The 20,518-nt window shown below is 44.9% G+C and overlaps 1 protein-coding gene across 1 annotated transcript in view; it reads left to right on the forward strand.

Annotated features, from left to right (window-relative positions):
• Positions 1-20,518, forward strand: part of SHISA6 (shisa family member 6) — a 320,988-nt gene that overhangs the window by 20,324 nt on the left and 280,146 nt on the right. The gene's annotated exons all lie outside the window — the stretch shown is intronic.

Below are 20,518 nucleotides of genomic sequence, written 5' to 3' on the forward strand. Positions count from 1 at the left end.
AGCTTCCGTTTGGTGCTGAGTCAGTCCTAACTGGGGTCACCTCAGTTCAGAAATATTGACTAGATGTGGGGAGGGATTAAAGACTACTTCCCGTGCAGGATCAGGATTTCTGCAGCATCAGGTGGTGATTTGCATGTCTGAATGAGCCTTCATAGATCACACACCAAAGACTGAACTTCCATATCACCTTGGACAAGAGGCTGTTCTCTGGACTTGGCTATATAGTCAGTTATGTGTGAATGTTCAAAACTCTGTCTGCCTTAGAATGATGGTATTATGGGGTCAGACTTTTTGGAGAGATGCAGTATGGACTTAAGTCTAATGATGGTCCCATGAAGATTATTGGAAGTACTTAAATGTCATTGAGCAAGTCTGGTTACAGACAGAAACATTTGGAATTATGTGGAGTCTGGAGCTTCATTCTGATGCAACAAAACGTGCCATTTCAACAAGTGTCTTTGACAGAGTAATGAGGCTATGTTTTAAGTTTGTTACTTCATTCATCAGCAGAGTTCACAATATGTTAGGGAAATGTGCTTGCTGGAGCTATTGTTTGTTTCCGTGATGTTGGCAGCTGTGGGGGAAAAAAGAGAAAGGAGATGTGTACAGACTAGAGATTCTGCAAATATCCATGATTTTTGCCTCCCAAAGCGAAAGCTACATATTTGTCGATACAGAAAAGAGTTCTAAATAAAGCAATAGGTTTCCAAATGGTTATTGTGGATAGGGGGAGAGGAAGGAGGGGGCATTATGCAATTAAAGAGAAAAGTGTGAAATAGCCCATCATGTGCTTTGAATGGGGAATGAGGATTTGTTTCCGCACTGTCCAATGAACACTCGAGACAACAGATATGGGAGAAAGGGCAACTTTATTTCATGTTACCAAGAGAAGCAGAGCCTGAGACCTGCAGCATCCGAGGCAGCAAAAGCCCCTGTGGTGCGGGGAGGGACCTCTGGGCGGTACCAGAAACCTCTGCCCCCAGGCGGGCATGCACCCGACACCAAGTCGCGCCCCGCTGCTGGGACAGCACGTCTCATCCATGTCTATCCCTTAAGGGGAAGGCAGCCGGACCGCAGACTGCACCACCTTGAGCCGCTGAGCCTCTGAGGTGTGCCCTGCGGTCCCGGCTAGGGCCCCGTCTACGTCCTCGTGCCGCCAAGGCCCTGAGGACTAAAATAGGGTTCTGCCCTGCCTATGCCGCCTGAAGGTGCATGCCAGAGTCCCATTCACGCCTCCTAGCCCGCACCACCTGCCCTCTTAAAGTGACCAATGGCAGCTTGCAAACAGGGGGGGATGTAACCCCCAGGCCCATAACAGTCTGGGGTAGGCGAAAAAACTGCCTGCCCTCGGCCAATCTTGGCAGGCAACAAAAAATTCCTACCGGGCCCCAAACGGCGACCAGTTAAACTCAGACTGCCTCTAGGGCGGGCAGGCGGGTATTCCCATGGTGCCCACGTGCGCAAGGAGGAAGAGGGCTGGGTCTCGTCCCCTTTTAAAAGGTCCGCCGTAGCTGCCAGACCCCGCCCCCTTCACCTCCCCCTTGGGGAGGGGCTGGACTCTCGTGTCCCGGCCAGGCCAAACAAACTCCGACCACCTCTTTAATTGGGTGATCGGGAGAACTAGGGTTGTGTACTTTAGGAGGCTTTAAATGGGAGATGATGATGAGCATCAAGACACTATGGACAATGACAGGCCAGTCTGTTCTTGGAATAGTGCATCATGCACTCACGAGCATGCAGTGATCATCCATGATGCAAAACAACCACTGGGGGATTATAAGAATAATATATCTGCAAAAGATTTTCTGAACATTGCAGTGCCAAGATTTGGGAAGGCAGAAATATCAGTGCTGTGTATGGGGGGGGGGGCAGCTGAGGGAGAACGGAAAGATTTCACACATCCCTACTAAAGATAACAAAGGCAACAGCATGCCTACCATATGGATGTGAGCAATGGGCCTCCTTTGAGGAAGTAGTTCCTACATTCTGCATGGCTATCTAGGGAATTCACTGCTTGCTGTTGTGAGTTAGATGTAAAACATGGTGGTGTGTCTAAGATTACAAGAAATCTCTCTAATTGGTCTATCTATCAGTATTCCTTTGGCACCATCACTGAGGCACTAATTGTTCAATCTCTACATTAAAGTTCCATCTCTTATATTAGCATACTTAAGATAGTATTTCATGCTTTCCCTTCCCCGAGTGCTACACATATCACAATTCTAGTATAATATTAATAATGCTTAGCATTCATATAGTGTTTTTTGCTGAGTACTCAAAACACTCAGTAATCCTTAATATACCCCCATACAATAGGCCATTATTATCCTCTGTGTTCAGGTGAAGGTCTTATAGCCCCATTCTATGTAGGATTGGGCTACCAGGTGGAGTGTGGTGTGACTTCTGCTGTCGCAAAATGGTTCTCAAAGGCATGTGCAGCATTTTGTTGGCAGCCATTTTGCGCATGCTGCCACAACAGGTGACAGAACCCAGCTCTGCTGCCGGATCCCGCTGCACCCACTGAACCTGGAAAGTAAACAGTGGGGATGGGGAAAGGGCAGAATGGACCAGAATCGGGGAATGGCAAGTGGGGTAATGGAGACAGGAGGGGTTGTGTGCTGGCGCATGCAACCTGCACTAGTATGCTACTCCTCCTTGCCTCCCTTGTTGCTTCCTTTCTCTCCCCAGACTTGCACTGACTCATGAACTGGCTCAGGTTCAAGGAGACCCACTGATGAGTGGGAAGCTCACCCAAGCCTCATGATCTGCCCCCCCTCCCCCAACACAGGATGCAGCACAAGCTGTTTTGGTGCTGCTGTATCAGCGGGGAGAGGATAGGACTGGGCTGCCAGGCACATTAAGGCTGCAATCCTTAGACAACTCAGACCACACCTTCCTGTGAGTAAGCCCCATTGAACAAAATAGGACTTACTTCTGAGTAGACCTGGTTAGGATTGTGTCCTAACTTGCTTAAGTTCAATTCTGAGGAGAGACTTGGATTTCCTGCCTCCCAGCTCATGGCCCAATCCTATCCACTGTTTAAAGCAGAGGAACTAGCATTCTGCCATCATCAACAGTGTGGCACTGCCAAAAATGGAGTGCTGATTCAAAGTGCGAAGGAGACCCCATCAGAAATAACCGGCAGCTCCCAATGTCTGCCAGCAGCCCATCCAGGCCACAGTGAAGCAAGTAAGGTGGTTGCAGGGGCAGGCTGTGGGCAGTTCAGGGCAGGGAGTGGGCCAAACTGGGGGGTGGTAGTTTGAGGGCAGGAGAGGGGAGATCTCAGCAGCAGTCATCCACACTGGATATTCTCCCCCTTTCCTAACTTGGATCTGCTCCCTTTCTCTCCTTGGACTTACGTCAGCAAAATAGTTGGTGTGGGTCTGAGGAGACCCAGGGGTAACCAGAAGGCATATTGAAAGGGAAGTAAAAAAAGTTTTTAACTTACCACTCATTGGCCTTGCAGTCATCATCTCCCCCCCCCCCCACCCAGCATGCAGCTTATTCTCCGTTGGCATGGCTGCATGCTGTGGAGTGGCAGGGGGGTAGGATTGGGCTGTCACACCAATTTAGGGCGCAATCCTATCCCCTTATGTCAGTACTTTCTAGCACTGGCATAGCTGTGCCAATAGGATGTGTGCTGCATCTTGTAGTTGGGTGTCTCACACAGAGGCCGCCTCAAAGTAAGGGAATGTTTGTTCCCTTACCTCGGAGCTGCATTGCTGGAAAGCACTGACATAAGGGGTTAGGATTGTGCCCTTAACTACATTATTTGTAGGACAAGCAAGTGGAGATTTATTATATCATCTGTATATTTACAAATATAGAAAGAAGTTATTGTGGGAGTAAACATGGAGACAGTATCAAATGCACAGCAACATCAGTTCATTTCTTCCAAAATTTGGAACGGCAGAATCTACACTGCTATCTTCACAGTCTCACTTTTGGGGAAAGACACTGAACTCAGTGACCAAGTTCATGCTTTGTACATGGTCCCAGAGTCGACTGTAGGTAGGGCAAAGAAGGATGACTGTCTGAAACCCGGAGAACGGATTCTAGTTAGTGTTGACAATACTGAGCTGTATGGACAGGTCAGCTCCTACAATGGCAAGTGACTCAAGGTATATTCCAAATGATTGCAACAAGGTTTCTTGCCAGTTGCTCATTAGGTTCCATTGTTTCCCCCATCAATGATAAATCTAATGGGAGGGACATCTCTTCTCTTTGCATAACAGAAATCATGTCCTACAATAAGGGAAGGAGAAGATGAATCAGAAAATTGATTTTCTGGAAGTTGTAGTGTGTAAATAGCCTGTGTTGCAGCTGCCAAGTGATGCCATTGGATCTGGAATATAGCTTATTCTCTGTTCTGTACTTGAGAATGATTACAGAGAGAGAGAAAATCGCCTTGAGTTACACTAGTGTAAAGTTGTTGCAAAGGAAATATTGACTCTTTCAAAACTGAACCTGTGACCTTTGCCTATTGCCGCAATGCCCCTTCCAATTATACAGCCCCCCCCCCCTTGGATAATGTATTAGCACTTTGATTAATCTTGACTCAGACCAAGTAGTAGATTGGCTTCCAGTGGCCTTCATGGTTTGGAATCTTTTGAGGTGTCCTTGTTCTCCCTCCAAATTCTGATAAACACCTAAAGATGCTATATAAATGCATAAGCACTGACTTTTAGAAGGAGAATATAGGAAAGTTTTCTTGGAAGTGTTTCTCACCTTATTTAAATGGTACTGATTGTTTAAAATCTTGTAGACAGAAGGGGCCTGCTCTGTCTCAGCATATCTTTGCTTGCTAGCACATGCTAGCTTGGTTCTGAGCAGGTATTGCTCCACTTTGAATATGTGCTGTTTTTCAGCACACTTCATATCACCTGCGTCAGTCCTTTGGAACCTTAACATCTGAAGAACAACCTATTGACAGGATTACAGCTTCGAATGCAGCCAGCAACACAAGTTAGATCTCTGATTAACCAGATATAGCTGGGGAAGGCTTTTAATAAGCCATTTAAGTCAGGATGTTCCTGATGTGAATACACTCAAAGTGCTGTTTTCAGCAACTGCTTCTACCTGGGGGCATATTCTGAGCTTAGTCTGCATGCAAAACGAGAGCAGAAGATGCCCTTGATCTTTGAAAAAGTTTTAACTAAAGTGTCCACCCAGATGTAGGGTTGCCGGCATGGGAAACATTTTCTCATTTAATCCATATACAGATGAGAGGAGATTTTTGAAGCCAACGCCAGCTGTCTGAACTGGCAGATGAGAGTAAAGTCTTATTTTGGTATACATGTCTGTGCTGGCCCATGGAGAAATGGATCAAGGGCTCAGAAGACCCAAAACTGTTTTCTTGGGAATATAAATGGAGGGGGGGAAGCAATTGATGAGAAAATGTGAACAGCATTTTGAAATTACTTATCAAGAAGAACCATCAATGGCCCCAAAATATCTACAACTTTATGTTCAAAAAAGGAGAGGCTGACGGAACACAGATCCCTGGTTTCAGCCTAAATTTACAGCATTTCCGCACTACTGATTTGCATCCGGTTAGGGCTGAGTTGAAGATAATTTAATCCACAACTGATCTGCAGCATCACTCAGAACAGAAAACATGCATGTCTTAGTGCAAACATGCTGTCTGTGTATTTCAAGAGTATTTAGTATATAAATGCACTGTTTTAAAGACCAAAGTCCTTCTAAGTTGTAATATAATACAACAATGGGTAAGCATAAAAATTGGTCTATTATACCTGTATTCTTCCAATGACTTTAGGGTGGTGTACGTGGGATTTACCCCATTGACAGCCCAATCCTAGCCACACTTTCCTGGGAGTAAGCCCCATTGACTATAATAGGGCTTACTTCTGAGTAGATATGCGTAGGATTGGGCTGTTTAATCTTCATAGAAGCCATATGTGGTAGGTAAGGCTGAGAAAGAGTGACTTGCCCAAAGTCATTAAGTGAGCTTCACGGCCAAAGAAAAATTTGAACCCAATTCAAGTCCAACACTCTCACAATGTTCATTCTGTAGCTTTAATTCAGACACCATTGTTGCCATATGTGAGCCATCCTGATGTGTCTTCATGCCACCCCATCCCCCAACCCAACAGGCACCCCCACCACCCAAACCCAAAAGGCCTTTTTTAGGGGAACAGGCCTTTTTTAGTCTTGTGTGACTTTGAACTGTGGTCTACGCATAGACAAACTGAAATGTGATGAACAATCCATATATGCTACAAAAAGTGAAAGGAAAATAATGCAGAAGATTTATACACAACAATAAAGCTTTGTGGAACAAGTCATTACTGGCAAGGGTAAGAGCAATAAGAGTTCCTTCCTTTCTCTGGAAAAAAAAATAATCTCAGAAATAATAGAGAACAGGGACTTAGCTCATGGTAAATGGATACGGAAACCATTAGAATTGATGTAGAGAAGACAGAATTGTATGATAGTTTAAATTTTATGTTTCAAAGGAGGAACATCAAAATTGGATCAGTTATTTTCTGGCCTTCCTTATCACTATAGAAGTAGTTCGTTCAGGTCAATGTAGAATTGTATGCAGGCCAAGTTTGCTTCTATTTGATGTTGGCTTTATTTAACAGTTGGTAGAAACGAACCTGGTTAGTAATAGGGATATCTCTGGATACCCAGGCAGGTAACTAGCAGGCCTTTTTATGGGGTACTTGACTCCAGTGACAGCTGTAAATAGGTCCCTACTGCCCAATTTTATTATGAATGTGACAAACTGCAAGCGATCAATTCAGTTTTTAGCTGCATCCATATAAACCCATGTGTACCTAAATCTTGAGCTTGTTCTCCAAATCACAAGAATAAACGATGCAATTCAGTCAGTCATAAGAATCCATGTGGCATTTTCCTTCATGAAAAGGTGCAGATTTGTTGGCTAATGGCATTGGAGACTTGGCCCACAACTATCCAGAATAACTCACCAGACCTGGCTGAATTTAGTTAATGGCAGTTCAGTTCAAGAGCATGGAGGTTTGTCACATGGAGGTTATAAGAAAGATTCCAGTTTTCCATTTCTAATGATGCTGTTAATCCTCATAATTAACACGTCTGGAATACACATTTGGTGCACTTGTAATCTGTTCAGTCTATTTCAAACTGGGTCCTGTTTTCAAACATGGTTTTTTTTTACAGTAATGAAAACCAGAGATGAACTCTTCCCTTCCTTCCCACTCCCTTACCTGAGTGTCAGAGAGATCTCTCTTCCCTTCCTAATACCTGGAATGTTGCTGTGACATCAGGATCCCTAGGAACTGTAATTTTCCTTGGAAACCTAACATTTTCCCTGTAAATTAGTGTAATAATAATAATAATAATAATAACTTTATTTCTACCCCGCCTTTCTCCCCGAAGGGACTCAAGGCGGCTTACAACATATTAAAAAACAATTTAAAAAACAAATAAAAACATATTAACACATACTAAAAACAGCAGTCAGAGTAAAAAAAATAGGTAAAAAGAGCATAGAGCAGCAGCAAGTCATAAAAGAATCAGGCCTGTAAAAAAAATATTAAAAGATGTTAAAAAGATGTTAAAAGGCCAAGAACTCAGAAGGCCTGTTTAAACAGAAGGGTCTTCAGGCCTTGCCGAAAGGTCTCAAGAGAGGGAGCCATTCTTAAGTCAAGGGGAAGGGAGTTCCATAGCGTTGGTGCCACTACTGAGAAGGCCCTATTTCTTGCAGCCGCCCCACGTACCTCCCTAGGCGGCGGCACTTGTAAGAAGGCCTTCTCTGATGACCTGAGAGGGCGAGCCAGATTGTACGGGAGCAGGCGATCTCTAAGATACCCTGGTCCAGAGCAGTATAGGGCTTTAAAGGTCAATACCAGCACCTTGAATTGGGCCCGGAAACGAATGGGACATAGTGTAGGCACAATGTGCTATGGAAACTGTATATTCTAGAATCACCTAGTTTAGCTGATGCTGTTGCTTGCAGTCAGTCTTAAAATTCTGCTTATTTACTGGAAGTTTTTTAAAAATTTATTTAATAATTAGGCCTGCGGTTTTCAAACTCTCAGGGAGTTTGAAGACCACAGTAAGTCTTTGCAGGGGAGGGGAGGGAGGCAGTGGGGCAGGAGGAAGGCAGCAAGGGGGCAGCAAGTCGCTAAAGGGGGCTGCAGGGACTAGGATGCACTCACCAGTCCCTGCAGCAGCATCCTGGGGGTGTGGGGAGCCCTGTGCGAGCGTCTGCAAGGCTCCCCAGCCTCCAGAAAGTGAAAGTGGAGCAATCGCGCTCCACTTCCAGTTTTGCTGCCTTCCCCCTGCCCCTGACCCTTAAGGGGGCAGAAGCCAGGGTTCTCAGGCTGGGGCGTCACGACGCCCCAGTTTGAATAGCTCTGAATTAGGTCCTTTACAAAATCTTCCTAGTTAACTTGAATCCATTTACCAAAAAGGAATATTGGAAATGAATGCTATTTCTTAAACTTAATTGTGTTTCACTGAGAGGAAATGAGGCATAACGGATCTTCTGGTTAGAAAGCCTGCAATTGTATCTATAGGAAATGAAAGGATTTCACAGATCAAAAGGGATAAGAAGTTAAGGAATTAAAAATAAGTGTTTAATTAAGACAATTTGAAAGAGATCCCTCTGCACAAGTAGAACCTTGAGGTCCACTGATTTAGTGACTTGGGGGACAGAGTCACATACAGGATGGAGGCCCAGGGGTCAGATCCAATCTGCTGTGCCCCATGAGCCCTATACTGGGATGACTTACTCATACAAGTACAAATCTACATCTGAGTTACTACAGATCAGGGATTCTAACAATCTAATTCAGGGGGGGAAAGCCTTTGGGTTGTTGCTCGTGTTAAGTAGTTGGGAGTCTGAAACACTTGCCAATTACTACAGATACAATAATGAGCTACCACTAGATCCCAACCTACCTTTTGCTCAATCTGACATAGGGCATAATTGAATAAGATTTTCCTGTGTTTCCCATTTGGTGCCTGAGAATATTGTTAGAAGGCTGATACAGAAGGCTACTCACACAGACTTTTCTGTCCTTTTGGTGGTCTGCCTGTACAGCTATCCTGAGCTTTTCAACCCTTGCATCTGGTGGGTGGTGAGCTAGGCAAACTCTTTGAATGTTAGAAGCATGTGCTGTGTTTGTTTGCTGGAAGTTGGTGTTCAGAATAAGTACAAGTGAGAATCACCACCGCAGTCAGAACAGGAAAGCATCAGAATGATGAGTGTCTGCTTCTAGGCTGTGTCAGTGGAAATAGCATCCTACAGTTGATTCTGTTTTACAGCCCTATTGGTGTTGCAGGGTTCTCAAACTGGATTGCACTTCCTTTTTGAGAGTTGCTATACCATGTTTTAGGGTCTGTGCACTGAGAGCTATAGTACTGGCCCAAGTTGCAGGAAGGAATTTAGTGTTTAGTCTGCAGACTGCAGTCCCAAAGCTATAAAGCCTGGCATCACAGTTCTTACTGTCCACAATGATATCAGGAAATTGTGGGTTACTATGGTAACAATATCTCCTTTTTATATAAAAAAGAGACTAATAAAAGTAGCAAGAGAGTGAGCAAGAGGATTAAGAATATAGATTTGCTTTGAAACAAAACATCACAGTGAAACTCTGCTAGCTCTGTGCAACACAGCAAACTGCAGCGAGCAGAGGAGGCAGATGGGCTTCACTGACAGAAAGGGATGGAGGAAGGTACTGCATTGGGAAAGCAAAAGGGTGCTTAATATTAAACAGAGTCTTGTGCTCAGCCTGTTAGGTGGTACTCAAGCACTCTGTGTGTAAGTGTGTGTACAAAAGTAAGTGTGAAGGAGAGGGGAATGGCATAGTGCTCCCACTATCGTGAAGCTGTTTGCTTGCTCATTGCACAACATGATCCAATTCTTGCAGACTTAGAGTAGAAGGGAGCATGTGCACCGCCACAGCAGCATCAGCATATAACTAGTTTCATTCTCGCCCCCAGGAGTGAATATGATCAACACAAAGACTCCGAAGTGGAGGAAGTTAGTGAAGGATGAAAGGGAAACTGGGAAGGTTTGCCCCAAAGTTGCAGGCCAGGTCTTCAGTGCCGTGCAATGCTAAACAGAATTTATTTCTAGTGGTCAAGTCAAGGGCAAAATTTCAGAGGCCTCAGACTTGCACCAGTTAAAGAGCTCATGCAGGTCCAAGGAGACCCATTGTGGGATGGGAGGCTTATGGAGGGGAAAGGCGATTTAAATCCCCTTTCCCTTCTGAAGCCTCTGGTCGTCGTCGTCCCGCAGGATACAGTAAGCGGGCAGAGGGTGTGTGTGTGTGGAATGATTCAGCCCCAAATCTTGTTTGTTTTTGTATTAAGCAGATCATAATATTTAGCCAGTTCAGCAGCATGAAAGGCCTTTTTGTGTAGGATTTCATGAAAAGGACACATCAGGGTGTGGTCAGACTGTAGCTGAAGAAACCACTTGGAGCATATGCCCCTGAGAAAGACCTGTGAGGGACATTAGAACGAATGTGGGTTGTGAATCCTTTAACAAGTGGCAAGTGAGAGAGAGAGAGAGAGAGAGAGAGAGAGAGGCAGGCTTAGAAGCTCCTGATGTTGAACATATGGTTCCAAAGTATACACCCAGATGCATACCATTTCTCCCCCATCTCTTTTTATGACAGAAATGTTTATGGCTCCCTGCTCCATTTAGCAACTTTCTCACAAGCAAGGACTCCAGAAGACAAGATGTTGTGGCTCTATAGGACAGGCTGAACTCTAGGCTGGAACTGAACTGCCTGCCTGTTGGTCTGTGGGCTTTGCAGAGGAGGCTGGGCGTCTCTGCCAGGTCTTGTAGGAACACTTCTGATCTGTATTCATAATATCGCTCTGTTTATGCACCACCTACTCCAGAGTCCTTATGGCTTTTGCAGCTTCACTTTGAGCATGTAGGCTGTAAAATCCAGCCATGTCCCCACTTCTGCAGAACAGGAAGACATCAGGCATGGCAGTCAGAGCCTGGCCACGGGAGAAGCAGGGGATGAGAAACTGCCTCTTTCCCATTCTCATATACAGACCATAAGTAGACAGGCAAGCAAACACAGGGCTCTGCACTTGGGCCAGTTCTCTTTGGTTAGGTTGCAGGTCTTTTGTTTAAATCTTTCTTTGGATAAAACCTTTTCTGAATATAGAACTTGAAGGGATATGATAACAAATTTGTCACAGTGGTTTTCAGATACAGTATCTAGATAGTTGCTTGTCAGTTCTGCCTATAGGGCAGTTGGAATGTAATGGTGCATATCACTAGTTGAATGCAAATCAGAGGCTGCAATTGGATAAATGAGGCCTTCACAGGTTTAATGGGGTAGGTAGGTAGTACAGTATGTGCTGTGGGTCTAACTCAGGCACAAGTGGGGCCATTAAAAGTTGATGATTGGGAATAGTGATTGATTGAAGCCCCTACAATAGGGGAGCATAAAATAATTCGGCCACTTTATAAACCAGAACTGATTTTTGGTAGCAGCAGCACAAAACGTGGCTCCTCTGCCATGTTTTTAAGAACACATCTGAAATTTTTGTACAGTAACCATCATGCTCAGTGTAAATATCTGGTTCTTTTTTTGGATTATAGATTAAACCAGCCTTCAAACTTAGTCTTAACTAGGCAGTTCTGAAAAAGAAAAAGAAACAACCAGGAGTTGCCACGGGGGGATATTAGGCAAACTATTTCCCACAGTGCAATATCACTATATTACCTGTTTCTACCTCACCATCACCGGAATGAGCAAGTATGTTTGTAGAACAGTTGAAGAGGTGGGTCCAATAAATGCCCCTGTCCTGAAAACAAATTAGAATAAAGAATGATAACAAATGGCACAATATCGTTCCTTCTCACTGGTACTCCTTTACAAAACAAGTAGAAAAGGAACTGAACTTTCCTGAAGGAAGCTGCCTTGTGCCCATATCATCAGACCACCTAGCTTTGAATTCTTGACACTAACTGGAAGCGGCACAGGGTTTTTTAGGATTTTTCTTTGCCCTAGTTGGACATCCTAGGTATTGAACCCAAGACCTTCTGCATGCAAAGCAGTGGGTGTACGACTGAGTTATGGTCCATCCTTCCCTTTCTTTTTTCATTCATATTTAAAATAAATGCACAACTCTAGTAATCAAAGAACCATATGACAATTATGTTTCTCCTGCTGTAGCTTGCACACACTGTGAAGTGTTGCAGAAATATGCATTTCTAAATGTGCAGTCGACCCATGCCAGGGAACTGCAAGCAGTCGGGGCTTCTCCAGCATGCATCTGCTGTTTGTCCCTGCATGTTTACAAGTATACATCCATGCATCACATTTTATATGTTTATTGCTGCAAACACCTTCGTATATGTGAGAAGAATTGGCCCCATGCCACAACAGGGATTGTTAGTACAGAATTAGGGGTAGTAGTTATTGTGGAAAACATTTTGCTTTGAGCAAGTGTTGAAGCAGGTGCACTCTTGGATCTGTGCTGCTAGAGTAGTCTTTTGCTAGGTTTCTCTTATTTAACCCACTTTCATTCCCCCCCCCACACTACAATATGCTATTTCTTCTGTCTCCACTCTGCTCTTACATCTTGACCTAATTCCCTTTCCTTATAATAATTGTTTGCTCAGAGCTGCTTTCCTGCTACATGAGGCTGTTTCTTATCTGTTGAGAATCAGCTGCAGGGTCAGAGAATTTACCTGCCCAATGAACACCTATGGAGGAGTTCTGGGTGGTTTTTTGTGGGTTTAGCCAAACTCAAGGCACAGAAAAATATGTACCTGTTTTGGAATACTCTGGGCTCTGTACTTTGGCAGAGTTTAATCCTGAGTGTCTTTCTTTGGTATGGGCTCTGCCCAGGATCACCTCTTGCATTTCAGAGCAAGTAGATAGTTCAGGATGGCCCTGAAATCTGATGACATGAAAAGATATGTGTAGTACTGTATTTGCAGTACTCAGGCCTTAAGGGCTCAGGCCTCCCTTAAGTCTGATTCCTGTGACTGTGACATGCTGGCTTTGCTAAGCTTGTGAAAACCTCAGGCTGGGCACTAGGGAGTATATACGTAGTCACTCCATTCACTGATGTTTCCAGTTTGCTGCATTTTCCAGTTCAGATACTGTAACAAATGCTGGAGAGGGATGCAGCCAATTAGGTAGTGTGTGTCAGTGGACTTATGTGGGAGGGGGGCCAACATTCCTAAGCCCAAATAACATGAAGAAGAAATTCACATGGCTGCTACAGCTGCCTCCCCCCCCCCCCACTGCAGCAGCCAGTCAGTTCTGCTTCCTTCCCAGCCCCTTCTCCTGTTTCTTGTTCCCTCCCTGTCAACTTACCTGTCACTTCTTCCTCCCCAACATACAGAACCCCCATCAGTTTTCCTGGCATAGTTCCCAGTTTTACTCATTCACTTACACACTCTCTCTCTCTCTCTCTCTGCTGTGTTGGTCACTCACAGTTCACATTTATGCTCCCTCCTCCTCACAGGCTCCTCTCCCTTCTCATCCTATAAGTAATTGAGAGAGAGAAGGGGAAGAGGACAAAGTTAAGGGCAAGTCCTTTTCATGGGCTGTCTCTTTCTTGAAATGTCAGAAGCTGCAAATGAAAAGCTCAAGAGCCGCTGGTAGCTCTTGTGTCACAGCTTGATCACCCCCTGGAATACATCCTGCCCACAAGAAATGTACCATTCCAGAAGATACTGCTTGTTACAAGTAGTGGCATGTGACAAAGGTGGGAGATAGATACAGGGAAATGGTGAGGGGCTTGATTGTTTCTGCATAGTGGAGAAGCTCTGGAAGGAGCCTCTTCATAGTCTCTGCTTTTAACTTCTCTTGCTGCCTTTCTGATGCTTGGAAACTACAGAGAATTTCTTAAGAAGCAATGAATTAATTATATTGTGGTGCTCTGCTTGCTCAGTGTAGAGTTTGCCTGTGCTTATCTGCCCTGGAGTTCTGATTTCATAAGAGTGGAAGTGACTGTGAGTGAGTTCTGGAGATAAGGAAGAGATTTTTTGGTGACTGAATACTGCACAGTAGGCAATCAAATGCCAGGGACATCAGACCAGGCCAGGCTAAGGTGGACCCCAAAAAGAAAGTCTAGCAAGACTAACCCTTAATTCAGGGCTTTTCAAACTGGGATGTCATGACGCCCCAGCCTTTGAGCCCTGGCCTCTACCCTCTTAAGGGGAGGGGCAGCCTGGAGGCAGGGGCTGCGAGGGCGTGAGTGCACTTACCCAAGCCTCCTGCAGCCTCCCCAGGCTGCGGGGAGCCCGGCGCAACCTGCAGCAGGGCTCTCTGCAGCAGTAAAAGTAAATGCGGAGCGATTGTGCTCCACTTCCGCTTTAGCTTCCCCCCGCCCCCACTGCCTCCCTCTGCCCACGCAAGTACTTAGTGGTTCTCAAACTCTCCCAAAGAGTTTGAGAACCACTGCCTTAATTCAGTGTATAAAAATGAATCAAACAAGTGTGTGCAAGAATTTAGGAAAACAATTTCTGAACTGCAGCCAGTACACAGGATATAGACCAAAACAGGGACTTTGCTTAAGCTTCAAGCCCAGCATATCGGTTAAGGACTAATATAGTCTCTCAGGACAGAGTTTCAGGATTAGGACTCAGATTCTGGATTTTATTTAAGTAAGAATCAGTAAGACAGATTCTGTGGGAAGGTAGGCGGGAAATTCCACTCCATGCTGATCCAGGAAATGTCTAAAAATCAAAACCCTACAGACTTCAATACACAAAAATACTTAGCAACAGAAGGTTCAGTTTACCTGTTCTAGCAACAATAATGAAGCATGAGAAATCTAGCAGAAGCAGAATTAGAAGATTTTATCCCACGCAAAAGTGATGGGGACATCCACTAAAATTGAGTGTTGGGCAGGTTAGAACAGACAAAAGAAAATATTTCTTTACTCAGCGTGTGGTCGGTCTGTGGAACTCCTTACCACAGGATGTGGTGCTGGCGTCTAGCCTAGATGCCTTTAAAAGGGGATTGGACAAGTTTCTGGAGGAAAAATCCATTATGGGGTACAAGCCATGATGCGTATGCGCAACCTCCTGATTTTAGAAATGGGTTATGTCAGAATGCCAGATGCAAGGGAGGGCACCAGGATGAGGTCTCTTGTTATCTGGTGTGCTCCCTGGGGCATTTGGTGGGCCGCTGTGAGATACAGGAAGCTGGACTAGATGGGCCTATGGCCTGATCCAGTGGGGCTGTTCTTATGTTCTTATGTTCTTATGATGTGTTCCACTGTTTGGACAGGGGTTATGAACAGGGCAAAAGTGATCACCCATTCAGGGTGGGGAGCTTTACCCTTACTCTGAACTGGTATCACCTAACCACAACTATTGACTACATGGCATTATGGCATCATGCTGCCGCCAACATGATCCCAGATCACCTGGCATAACCCATGTGGAATGAGGGCAGGGGAGTATTGCTCTCGCTCTGACTTGGCTTCGTTATATTATCACCTAGCCAGATTCAAATGAGTGCATGGAATTATAATGTAATTTGGCAATGTGAACTCTGATTGTTTAGGATCAGATTGCCAGCATGGAGGTTTACTTATTTATTAGAAATAATTATTCTAGGAACTAGCATATCCTATGAGTCTCTAATCAGGAACAAGTCCCATAATGTTTTGTGGAGCGTACTCCCAGGATTACCTAAGATTACCCCCTGAAGCAGTAACTGAAATGGACTGAGGTGCAAAAAACATGAGGAAGGTTCCACTCCATATGGTTCCACTCCATATGGGAGTGTTCTACTCCATATGGGAGATTTCAGGGAACATCTGCCTCCAAAAGACTCCCTTTCATTATGAAATGTTTGCCTTGTGAACAAGCAGTGCCGCCCTATGCAAAACAAGCCATCAACCCTAACAAGGTATGTGTCTTTGAAAAGAGAAGCTGATCCCTTGTTATAAGAGTTACCATTTCATCCTGGACCAACACATTAAGAACTGGAGCATGGCTGCTTCAGAATACAACTTCCAGATACTGATCTCAAAGAGCTTCATGTTAGGTCACCCCTAAGAGCACCAATGAAAATCTAAATGTGTAACCTAGATCCTAACAGCTGGACACATTTGGGTGTACTTGAGGCATAATTAAAATGTTACAAGAGCATCATGTTGTCATATCCCATCATGATCTGGTAGTATTTGGATGGCTGAATTACAAAAGAACATTATAGCATCTATGTCCCAGATTTTTTTTTTTTGGGGGGGGGGGGTATGCTGACCCACCTATCTACAAGATCTTAGCATCCCCAAATGTATTTACATCAGATCTACCCATGGGGAACTGGCAGTAACTCTCTATACTACAATCATTATAGTAGTATAGAGAGTTAGCCTGCCATATGAGCCATGAAGAATCTGTGAGGTCACCACAGGAAAGCAACTTCTTGTTTCCCTCTCTGATCCATATTTATTTAAATAGGAGCTGTTCAAGTGTCACGCTAATCAGCCCTTGGAATTTTGGAGCCAACATAGAATATCTTCTCCAGCATTACAGACAGTGTTTTCATCACAGATGAGCATCCCTACAGCCCTTCCTCAGAAACAGATTCTTGAAAAAGGTTTACTAGAGTTCTTACTCTCTGTGACCAGAAGCCTAATTCAGGAACTTAATACAGTTCTTGGTAAATACCAGGACAACCTGGAAGGTGCATCCTTTCTACATGATGAATGTGCAGTTTAATTTTGGGCTGCAGCCTCACGTGTGGTCACCACGGAGGGGCCTGGTAAGATGTACAAGAGAGACAATGTGTCATGGGTATGTAGTTTTCAAATATGGATGTTGTTAGAGACATTGAAGGAATTATGTGCTGTTTCTCGATTGAAACACTAGAGGGCACAGTGCATGCTAGAATTACCCACTTCGCCTGGCTGCACTGCTGAAGGAATTCTTCCTTCTTGTATTCCCGGTGCTTTTGTGGATATTGCAGAACCTTAAAGACCATTAAAAAAAAAAAAAAAGACTTTATCTGAACTGGGAAGGCAGGGGATGGCCTAAAGTCGCAGACTATTTCGTGCCAGTCTTGGATGTTGTAGGGAAGGGAAAAGAGATATTTTCTCTAGAACTTACCTTATTTCTACAACAGGCATCTGAACTAACCTCACCAGTTGTTTCTTGACATTTCTATGACATTTCCTGTGGTTGCTTATTTTGAATTTGTTCCACTGAGCTTTTTTTTTTTTTTTTTTTGCTTCCCTGTACAAATTGGGAAGTCTCCAGAGCAGCCCCTTCATATATGCTGTTGTTCTAACAGTTTGTTTGAATCAGTCTTCATGCTTAGAGCTTCATGCTCAGCGTTCCTGTTTTCAATAATACCTGGTCTTCTCTCCTTTTCCCACTTGCTATTTTTGAATGGACACACTTGCAGAAATACCTAAGTCTTGATTTCTTTCAAAAAATGGAGAAATGTTGGGGACTTCCACAGGGGAGAATTGATGGGGTAGTTTCTGTCAAATACAGGATATAGGTCTTGCAACAGGCCAACAATTTCCATCAGACATGTCTGGTGTCTAGGGGCTTTCTTGAGCAGGATGGTCTTAAATGTGCACCTCAGTCCAGTTGTTTCCTTTATGATTCAGAAGTCAACCTGGAGCCCATACTTCCATTTTCTTACGATTCCTACTCCATATCACCTACTTCTGGTCCATGAGTGCCCACATTCATGTTCAACATTGAGAAACACAATGTGGCAATAAATCAGCTCTGAGTGAAGGAACCAAGCTCTCTGAATGCCAGGAATGTATGACAAGGAGAGGAGTCTTCTGCCTAGTAGATCCAGAGTTGAACTTAATACTTTGCTGTATCCTTCCAGGAATCCCTTGGGTCATGCCCAAAGCAGTGTAGTTACCAGATTCAGCCTTCAGCAGGCAAAGCTCAACTGTAATTAATTCACTTTGATTAATTGGCTCCCCATCAGTAGAAATGATGGTAGCAATTGGGAGGCAGAAATGAAAGATTTACCACCTGAGCTACCACTGCAAGCGTTGCTCTGAGTTCAAGTGGTATTTTCATGCTTGTGTAATTCATCTGTTTGCCACAAGAGGAAGCTTAAAAACTGGGGTACTGCATCAGTTTGCAGCTTCATTTCCTCACTGTGGAATTTCTGTGATCATCTGGAAGTGAATAAGTATTTGCATTAGGAACTTTGCTTGATATATTGGAGTTATTTGGCCACATTCCCATTCTGCTGGTCAGAAAGTTCCATGTGACTCTTAAGAAACTCATTTGTAGGTGGATGTCACTTTGAAGGGTTTGAAGTCATGTCCTTTCACACTTGCAGGCTAAGCTTGTGTGAATCCACCCTCACTGGCATGCAGACCCATTCAGTCATTTTCCAGCTTCTTAGGTTACTGCACATGATTCTTCTACAGCTTTACAAATGACTTAGGGCCCCATCCTATCCAACTTTCCAGCACAGATGCAGCCTCAAGGTAAGGGAACAAATGTTCCCATACCTTGAAGAGGCCTCTGTGACTGCCCCCCCCCAAAAAAAAAAACAGGAAGCAGTGCATACCCCATTGGCACAGCATCACCGGCACTAGAAAATTGGATAGGATTGGGGCCTGAGGCACAATTCTAACAGCCATTTGGGCCACTGCAAGTCCCTTGCACCAACCCAAGAGTGTAGCAAAAGTACCGTAAAGCATGTTCCGGCCGCCCTGTGTCGCCACAGGCCTTGGAGAATGGGTGAGTTGAGCCGGTCGAGCTCAGCAGATGCAGGGATCTGGGGAGGCACAGGGAGGGCAGGGAGGAAGTGGGCATTCTGGAGTGGGGGGAGGAAGGGCAGCAGGCATTCCCAGGGGTGGGCGGGCGGGCAAGGACTGGGAGGCAGGGCCAGGACCTGGTTGTTATGCTGGATCCTGACCCCTGTTCCCAGGAGGCGCGGAGCTCGAATCTACGCCACCTCCTGAGGTGGTTCAAATCCGAGTAGACCCATTGGGGCCTCTGCAGCATGGCATGGAGTAAGGGGAAGCGATTCCCCTTGCCTTGAGCTGCACTGCTTTCTGCTGCAAACTTGCACTGGATACAGCACAGGACTGCTGGCCTGCCTGTTTCAGCACAAGTTAGGATTGAGCTGTTAGCGTTTCCTTCCATTCCACCATTCCATCTACAAACATGGATATGACCAGTTCTGTAACTTCTTCAGACTGTGGCTGAATATTTAACTTTGAGCAGCTATAGCCTATGCAGCGGTTCTCAAACTTTGAGGGAACTATACTCCCTTAGTAAGTCTTTGCGGGGGAGGGGCAAGGGCACGGAAGTGATCCCCAGGATCGTGTCCATAAAGGGGGTGAGGGGAGTGCTTTCACTTACTTGTACTCAGTGAAGGCTGCTGCAGGAGGTGCGGGGATCCCGGCATGACCCTCCGCAGGGCTCCCCGAGGCTTGGAATCTTGAAACGGAGCGATTGCAGTGCACCGCATGTAAACAGGAGGGGATCCTGGGGATCGCTTCCCTGCCTCTCCTCTTCATCTGCCCCTTAAAGGGAAGTGTTACATGAACTGGTGGGTCACAACTCACGAGTTTGAGAACCACTGTCCTACAGGAATCTTCATAGGTCACTGCTCATTGCCCCTTTCCAAATTTACAGTGACTTGCTTCTAGGACAAAAGTCCTGATCCTATCTGCTGACAGTTTTGCAGTCCACCAGCATACCTCATGAGCCACTGGTGTGAATACTCCAGCCTTCTGCAGAGAGCTGCCACTAGTGCAAGGTCAGAAGGAGGCACCCAGGTGACATTAGCCCACAGTTTGGCTGCAGAGCCTTGTAAATTGGTGGTGGGAACAAATTAAGGTGGTGAACATGCCAGGATGAGTATGAATCTCAGCGGCAGCAATGTCTGCCAGATCTGATGCTCCTGTCTCAGGCCCAACACACCCCATTGAACTTAACAGATTTGTGCCAGCAACATTGCTGTTATAGATCTGATTAGGCTCATAGGGGCCTAGGTAACAGCAAAGGAGGTAAGTCGAAGTTTTATTTACTTATCTCTCCCTGCCAGCCTAGTCTATTGCCAGCCTGTGTTGCAATAGAGACTGTGTTCATTTCACTGCACCCCACAGGCCAACTAAGGTTAAGATTGGGCTATAAGTGCACTGTCCCATGCCAGGAATACTCCCTGGTAAGGTAAACAGGGCATCCCATGTGTTATATAGGAAATGGATAGACAACAGGATGAAATCTTTTCAAAGTAATACCTGAAAATTGGTGTGATCAGAGAGTTATCCTAGTTCTTTGGGAGATATTTGAGATAAAGTTGTTAGTACAAAAAAGTGGTCACTTTTGCCAAAAGCTCAAAGGAGTGCAGGCATAACTGTGCTATCTTTAAACATCACATGCTTATGGCTACAGGGTTGTGAGCAGAACAGACAAAAGGGCCTGGTCTGCTCCTTAACAGCCTAATCTGCAGAAATCAGCATGTATATAAATCAGCATGGAATAATACTTAACATCTGATAAGTTATGTACAGTGTATAGATCATGTTGCTGTTAAAAGCTGGAAGGGATGTTGGCAACTTA

This window comes from Tiliqua scincoides, chromosome 2, assembly GCF_035046505.1.
Source record: "Tiliqua scincoides isolate rTilSci1 chromosome 2, rTilSci1.hap2, whole genome shotgun sequence".
NCBI lineage: Eukaryota > Metazoa > Chordata > Lepidosauria > Squamata > Scincidae > Tiliqua > Tiliqua scincoides.